Source organism: Squalius cephalus (genome assembly GCF_949319135.1).
Source record: "Squalius cephalus genome assembly, chromosome: 20".
NCBI classification, from domain to species: domain Eukaryota; kingdom Metazoa; phylum Chordata; class Actinopteri; order Cypriniformes; family Leuciscidae; genus Squalius; species Squalius cephalus.
The window spans coordinates 30,912,108-30,920,447 of record NC_137141.1 but is presented as its reverse complement, the minus strand read 5'-3'; the positions used below and the strand labels follow the sequence as shown (position 1 = coordinate 30,920,447).

The window sequence follows — 8,340 nt, the reverse complement described above, 5'->3', positions numbered from 1 at the left end:
CTATTCTCCCATTTGCCAAGTTCAAGGGTTCATAAGAAAGATTGGTGCATTAAAAACTGCCAGAAATTTTGATTTTTTTTTTAGAATATCCTGATTATAAAGCCCTAATGTTTGCTTTAATGCACCTTCTATTGAGTCAAAGAAACCATGTGTGAAATGGGCTCATGACGCAATCCGCTTGTTAAGATCCTGTCCCATATGGCACACTTCATATGCACTTGTGGTTTTGTGGACTTACAATGACCGCCACGTACACATAAACATGAAGTCCACAAGACCGTTTTCCCAACCCTGTTCCTGGAGGCACACCAACACTACACATTTTCAAACTCTTCTTTATCAAACACATCTGATTCAACTCATCAGCTCATTAGTAGAGACTCCAAGACCAGACAAATATAGGTCAGATAAGTGAGACATCCAAAATGTGTAGGTGTGCCTCCAGGAACAGGGTTGGGAAACACTGCCGTATGTTTGAGGTGGTCGTGAGCGCCCCCTTGCGGTCGCACCCTTAAATGTAGAGGAGAAATGCTGACTCTGCTCATTCTAAAGCAACCACTCACAGAATCAATATAATGATAGTTATGATCATATTTAAGTCTGGCTGGGTTGATTCGTGCTGCTAAAGCATCTGTCGCCATTATTGGTCCTGAAAGCCCTCATGTCCAGGTGCAGAGTGAGTGACTGTTGTTACAACCACTGAAAAGCTGACGCTTTGGTATCACAGGTTTTTGTATGAGTCAGAGGTGATTGTGAACACTGTGTAATACGCTGCACAGAAATACACTGCACTGTCATTCAGTCTGAGGCTGCTGATAGTCAAAGTGCCATTATCTCTTCCATCTCCTTTCATTTTGACCTTGTTTTCAAATTCAGACTCTGGGTTGTCGTTTTCATATAAAAGATATCCAATGTATATAAAGTCCCGTGTGCTCTGGCTCTGTTTGTACCAAAGAATACGATCATAGTTTGATACATCGTGTGCACATATGATAACTGCAGATTCATTTGGGTTCTTGATGAAGTCACCAGGAGACTGGAGAACAGTTCCACCAAGACAGATGGCTGTAATGAGAAAATACATACAGTAAAATCTGTGTTAGACTGTAGCAGCAGAAACATTAAAGTTAACTAAAAATATTCCATTAGATCGGATTACCTGTGAGGCATAGAGAAACATAAACTCTGAGAAGAACGCTAGTCATGTTTGCTTCAGGTGCTAGGAGAGAATTCTTCAAATTAAATGCAGGAGAGCACTTGTAGGAAGTGATGTCATTTCTGGCACACTGACAAGCATAGATGTGTATATATACATATCTATGCTGACAATATACAGTAAGTGAGTGGAATTGTGGACATTCTAAAAATAACTTTAAAGAGAGAAAACTATAATTAAGATGAATAAGTTTAACATTGATGGCTTGTTCTGATTGAAGACAGGACTTCCTCAACTCTTCAGATGTTCATTAAATGTTCATTAAAAATGTCTGTGCTCTATACATGTGTTCAGCTTGTCTCAGGTGTCTATTAAAAGGAAAAGACTCCTGCAAAATTCATTGAACTGTTTAAACTTTGCTGTTTAGCTAAATTAATTTTGGTCATAGATTTTTTTATATTTTGTTTTATTTTTTATTAGATTTAGATTAGATTAGATTTATAAGTCTTAGATTTTCTAAGTAGAAAACTACAGTGACCCAGAATAAAAGCTGACAAGAAGATGTCACCATGCAGCAAAAAAGCTAAATGTAATTGTTTCTGCTGTTGCAGTCTTCATGTGATTCACGCGAGTCAATCATAGAGTCTGGATGAACAGGCTGCACATTTGTGGAAACACATCGCCATCTGTTGATCACTGTTACTGTAATTATTTATGGCAGCTGTTTTTGTTTAAATCTTGCCCAAGTTGACTGCACTCATATCATATGTGTGTCCACTCGATTGAAATCTCACCCCTTTTCCCCCTCATGGCGCCGGACCTGATGCTTGAGCAAAATTCTCAATTCAGGAACTGACTGCATGATACATGGATGTTACAGTGGAAAATTAACATAATAGCGGAAGTTGTTCGTTCAGGAATATAGTAGGTCAGGATATTAGTAATTTATTAGTTGGAAATGAAACAATCTACATAATGTTAATAATTGTGTCTATTTATTAATCTATTATATATATATATAATACTTTTGATTAGGGAACACATATTAACTCTTAACTAGGTGTTTTCCCTCAATAAACTCCTAATAACTGCTTATTGGTGGTAAGGTAGTTGTTGTAATGGTTAAGTTTAGGTATTTGCTCGGATTAATGGAAGTAGAATATGGTCATGCAGAATTAATATGTGCTTTATAAATACTAATAAACAGTCAATATGCTAGTAATATGCATGCTATTAAGCAACTAGTTAATAGTGAATTGTGTTCCCGAATCTAAAATGTTACAGATTCAACTTATATTATTCGATTATTATATGATTCTTCTAACATTGTTGCACTTCATTATTTTGTTCATCATCAAAAAAATAAGAAAACATAGCTTTTACAAACTAAAGACCTTTAGGGGGTTTTTTTATTGTAAAATATTTGCTACTGTTTGCCAGATCTACTGTATGTGTTCATTACTGGCTCTGAATCAAACCCCACAGGTGTGGAGAGAAACGCCTGTCAATAAATACACTTATCACAGAAACAAGCTGTTTATGAGATAAGGTTTTTGTATGAGACAGAGGTGATTGTGAACACTGTGTAATACGCGGCACAGAAATACACTGCACTGTCATTCAGTCTGAGGTTCTTGATAGTCAAAGTGCCATTTTTCTTTGCATCTCCCTTCAGTTCGATCTTGTTTTCAAATTCAGGCTCTTTATTCTCACTATAATAAAGGTATCCCATTAACTTGAGGCCTGACGTGTCCTGACTTTGTTTGTACCAATATATTTGGTCATAGTTCTGTATATTGTGAGCACACATGATCACAGCAGAATCATCTTGTTTCTGGATGAGGTTAGCTGGCGTCTGATCGACAGTTTTACCAAGACATGCAGCTGTGGAGAAACAAAAAAACAGTAAATAACGAGTAAATCAATGAAAAACAGTGTACAGTGATGTTTAGGGTAAAAGATCTGTACAATGACTTTGTACAGTGCACTTTTGTTAGTTGTGATTACCTGTAAACATCATTATAGATACAGAAACGCTGAGGAACGTGTTCATCATGGCTTCTTTCACCAAGTGCTTCTGCCTGAGGAAGTGATGTCAGCTGTACTTCAACCGTTCTCCGCTGATGGGTCATGACACAAAAATCAGATCATGTGGCAGACAGCAGGGGGGAATTAAACTATCCATATAAATTCCATCTGGAATATTCCTTATTAATTGTTAAGTCTTCTCTCAGCTGTTGTCATGCATTATATTGGTTGTCTCAGACTGCCACCTGTTGACTAACGCTGTCATTAATCTTTCATATACAGACTGTTTGTGTACAGGTCTCTGCAGCCTTTCACACACTGTGTTCACTCACTGAACAGAAATATATGGCACTGTCTTCTGGCTCGAGATCTTTCACTGTGAGAGATCCACTTTCAGCATCACTTTTATGAGCTTCAAATTTATTCTCATCAACATCTCCAAATTCTGGCTGTCCTTGAGCGGTAGTGATCACTACGAGTCTCATAGTCTCTCCGGGACGCTGGCGAAACCAGTACATCACATAATAAGCTGCTCCTTTAGTGTGTGTGCAGTTCAGAACTGCAGAACTCTCTTTTACTCTCCAAAGAAAAGGTTCTTGTTGAACATCACTATCACCTGCAGTGCCTGCGAATATTAAAAGAAAAGTGTGTAGTAAACGATTATAGTTCAGTATAGTTCAGAGATAATATTAGCATATTTTAGACACCTTGGCAGTGCAGTAACAGAATTAGTGAAATAAAGATTGTAGTCATGTTCAGTTCTGATACAGCAACAGTAGACTGAGTCCTGAGCTTTGATGAGTCAAACCTTTCTGTTATACAGGATGTGACATCATAGGTTATAACAGTCATGAGTAAAGAAAAATTTATGAGAAATATGATCACCTTTACTCAGAAAGAGACCAAAGTTTGATGGTTAATAATAGTATGGTGGGGGGAAAAAATTACCCTTCGAAGACATATGAAATAATATATAGTATTTAATATATTAGGGAAAAAGTTTGAGGATGTGTTTTTCGTTGAGTATTACATTTGATCCCTCAGGTTTTATGGCTCATAGAGTATGATATTGGGGAATATGGAGCTCATACTCAAGGAGTAAAAACACTTCAATTTCATATAGAGGCCCAAACTGAGCAAAAAATGCAATTTGGTGAAGTTTCTGATTTATACAGCCATAAAATTAGGTAAAATTCTGATAGCTTGTAAATCATCTTTTTAACAGCTGACTACTTGCATAAAATGCATAGAAATATCAGCTGTCACTCTATATCTCCCAATAATATGTCTTAGTAAAATTATATTTAAATGCTTAGTTGTATGATCAAAACTCTGTAGCTTTTATTGTGGGGGCAAAACATATAATGCTGTGCAATACAATGATGATTGAGAGATCAAATAAACATTTCTCAAAAGCCTGATGGATCATATTTGATACTCATATTTTAACGTGATTTTTCACCCAAAGAATTATGTATGGATAATCAGCAAGTTGCTTCAGTCTAATAATTTCATCTTGATATATTAACAACATGAAGGTTATACATTTCAGTATGGTTTCAGTTTAGTATAATTCTAAAAGTCTTTTTTACTTCTACATTTTTTACTTGCTAAAAAAATCAGATGACAGAAGGCATGTAGTATTCTGTACAATAGGCTTTTATTTTTATCGTATGTTGATAGAGGCTTTAGAAATGTGTGTGTCAAACATAATACAGCATGCTTTATTTAAAATATATTGAATTTGTTGTGGAGAAACTTAGATCACATGATTTCACAGCCATGACTTCAATACATCCGTAATATTTTAATTAGGATACATAATAATTGTTCTGTCACTGTAAATGAAATATATTCTATATGAACTGAATATCGTTTACATCCCTGTTGACCATTTTATATGTTTGCAAGTATTGATATGCAGCTTGTGTGCATCTCATGTCAGCGGATATTATCAGCCGATCTCTTGAGCAGGTGCAGAAACCCTGCAGTGGATCATAATTCTGCTGCTTTCAGAGCTTTTTGTATTGTGTCATGACTGCACATCACACCGTGTAAACTAGCAGCGCAGAAATACATCGCACTGTCATTGAGAGCAAGAGCTTCGATTTGTAAGGATCCATTCTTGGTTCCGTCACCATTCAAACTGATTTTCCCCCTAAAATTATCCTCTGGAAAATAATTTTTATTCCAGATATATCCCAGTAATGTAAATTCATGTGTTTGTTTGTACCAGAAGATCATAGAGTATGATGTGATGTTGTGTGTGCAGACAAGTTCTGCAGAATCTCTCTCTGTTTTAATTAGATTTGAGGGACTTTGTTGAACACTGCCATTGACAACAGAACCTGTGAAAAGAAATGATAAATGGTGTAAGAGCACTATTACTAAACAACTCCCTTTAAACTCATTTTTTATATGATAAAATATTTACCTGTAAGCCAAAGTAGCAAGACAAGGAGAACTCTGATCATGTTGATATAGACTGGAGAAATATTCGAAGTGAAATAAGCATTGCAACATCACAGTCCCTTAGTATTTCACAAATTCTAGAATGGACCGTCAGCGCCTCCTGTGGGAAGGTTTTGTAACTGCTGCAATTTCCTGCCATGCAAGTTTAGGACTTAAAATATGAAAATGCTTGTCTCCATGTTTGTTAATCAATGCTTGAATCGGTGAAAACACGGAAACATAATATGAACTGAGATATTCTAGTGAATAAATGATTCAAATATACTATACCTATGTTGACTAGACAGAGCTTGACCTTAATAAATAATTCAGAGGGTGATTTAATCATAATTTTGTGCCATATTTCCTTCTTTTTGGTGGTAAATTGGTTTTGATATGTGAATGCCCAAGGTGTTCTTTAGTTTTTAACAATATACGCTATTATTATTATTATGTGATAATGTAGTTTTCCATTAGTAATGTCATTAGAACCTGACATTTATATTATTTTAGCATGTTATGTGTGCAATTCTAATCTCTTCTAAAATCTTTGATCAGTGTTCAGTGAAAATGAAGCTTCACTTTACACATTTCTACAAGTGCCACTTGCCTTTAGTATCAGGCTAAAGGTAAATATGGAACTTCTTAAAAAAATCTCTTTTTATTAGTTATTAGTTATTTTATTAGTATTAGTTATTGTGGAAGTTTGTGGGACATTTTATATTTTGGGTCTCAATGAGCTTCATTACACAGTAGGGTTTTTGTATGAGTCAGAGGTGATTGTGAACACTGTGTAATACGCTGCACAGAAATACACTGCACTGTCATTCAGTCTGAGGCTGTTGATAGTCAAAGTGCCATTATTTCTTCCATCTCCGCTCAGTGTGATCTTGTCTTTAAATTCCAGCTCTGGGTTCTCATATTCAAGATTAAGTAACCCCATTAAGTTAAAGCCCATGATGTCTTTTTTGTACCAAAGAATACGCTCATAGTTTGGTATATTGTGTGCACATTTGATAACTGCAGAATCCTCTGGGCTCTTGATGAAGTCACCAGGAGACTGGAGAACAGTTCCACCAAGACAGACGGCTGTAATGAGAGAAAATACACATTAAAAATACTGTGTAAGCAGTGTAGCACAAATTCACACATTAAAAAGAAATACAGCTAACTAAAATGTTAAATAAAATTACCTGTGAGGCATACAAGACAAACGCAAACACTTAATAGAGTCATGTTTGTATGTGCTCTGATGCAATATGCATTAAATGCTGGAAGGCACTTCTAACAGGAAATGATGTCATCTCTGAAAGGCACTGACAAGCTGTTCAGTTAAGAGGAAACCTTTGAGATTCGGAAGAATTTTATGAAATTTTAAAAAGCAGTGTAAAATTTCTACAGTACAAATGTTGTTCTAAATTACGCAATAATAGAGAAATGTCTCCCTCTAGCATTGTGGGATACTGAGCACTATTTCAATGGGTTTTCTCTTACATTCTTAGAAATTGCTTTACATTTAAGAAATAAAGTGCATTCATCTTCATTATCTCAGAATAAACCCTGATAGGGTGAACTTAACAAATAGGTTGAGTTTACTTTGCTGATTGAACATTGTTCTGCTATTCACACAGCGACTCAGTTCTCGCTGATAATATAATTGGTTATGAACTCATTCAAATTGCATTTAAAAATGCAAAAGATAAACAATGCTGCAATAGGACTGAACGGCATTCAGTGGTTCTTCAGTGGCCATTTCTCAAACTCTTAATTCCCCAATTTTCAATACAGTATGCATGACAAATTGTAGAATAGTATCAGTTATCTACTGAGAAGAAAATATGCACCGGCCGATCTTCTTCTTGATCTGTTAAAACTTCAGTGCTTGGCCGAATTATTTTTCTTATTATTATTTTTAGCTCTGACTAAATGGAAAACCTGACAAACCATCCGACCCCATGATGTAAAATGATTCACTGTTGAAAGCCTGTGACCAGTTCCAAGAAAAGCTATAAAAAAAAAAAAAAATAAGATAAATCTTAGTGATAAGCTTGAAGCACTGGTTCATGTGAGTCAGTTCAGTTGTACTACAGCAAAGTTGAATGAACAAGCTGCAGATTTGTAGAATCACATCGCCCCCTGTTGATCACTGTAATTATTATCATCAGCTGTTTTTGCTGAACTCTTGTTAAAGTTCACTTCAGTGTGTTCTGTCTGACCGAGCAGAGATACACGGCACTATCATCTGACTCCACATTGTTCACAGTCAGAGATCTTCTCTCGGGAACAGGTTTGTTGGCTGTGAATCTGACTGGATCAGAATCTCCATATAGTCTGGTTTGCTCACAGAGCTTGTGAACACAAGAAGAGTCATAGTTTGTCCTCGCCGTTGGCGATACCAGTACATCTGAGTGAATGTAAAACCCTTTCTGTGTGTGCAGTTCATTTGAGCAGAACTCCCCTTTACTGCCATTAAAACACCTGGACTCTGTGAAACATCACTGGTACCTGCGATTGAAACAAAAACATTTCTGTAGCAATTCAAAAGGTTATTCTATTATGATGTCCTGGAGATCGTTTGAGTACCTTGGCTCCAATGCAGCGAAAGAATCAACAGAATAATGTTCCTCATCATGTTACGTTGAGGCTGGATGAGTTATATTATAATCTTCAGTGATGATTCAAATTTCAGTTGTTAATACAGGATG

At 36.1% G+C, this 8,340-nt stretch overlaps 1 gene segment (V, D, J or C); it reads right to left on the bottom strand.

Annotated features, from left to right (window-relative positions):
* Positions 1 to 721: 721 nt before the first annotated feature.
* Positions 722 to 1,205, bottom strand: LOC307148534 (T cell receptor alpha variable 38-1-like). The segment is given in 2 exons: positions 1,160 to 1,205; positions 722 to 1,065 (listed from the first exon to the last, which is right to left on the bottom strand).
* Positions 1,206 to 8,340: the final 7,135 nt, after the last annotated feature.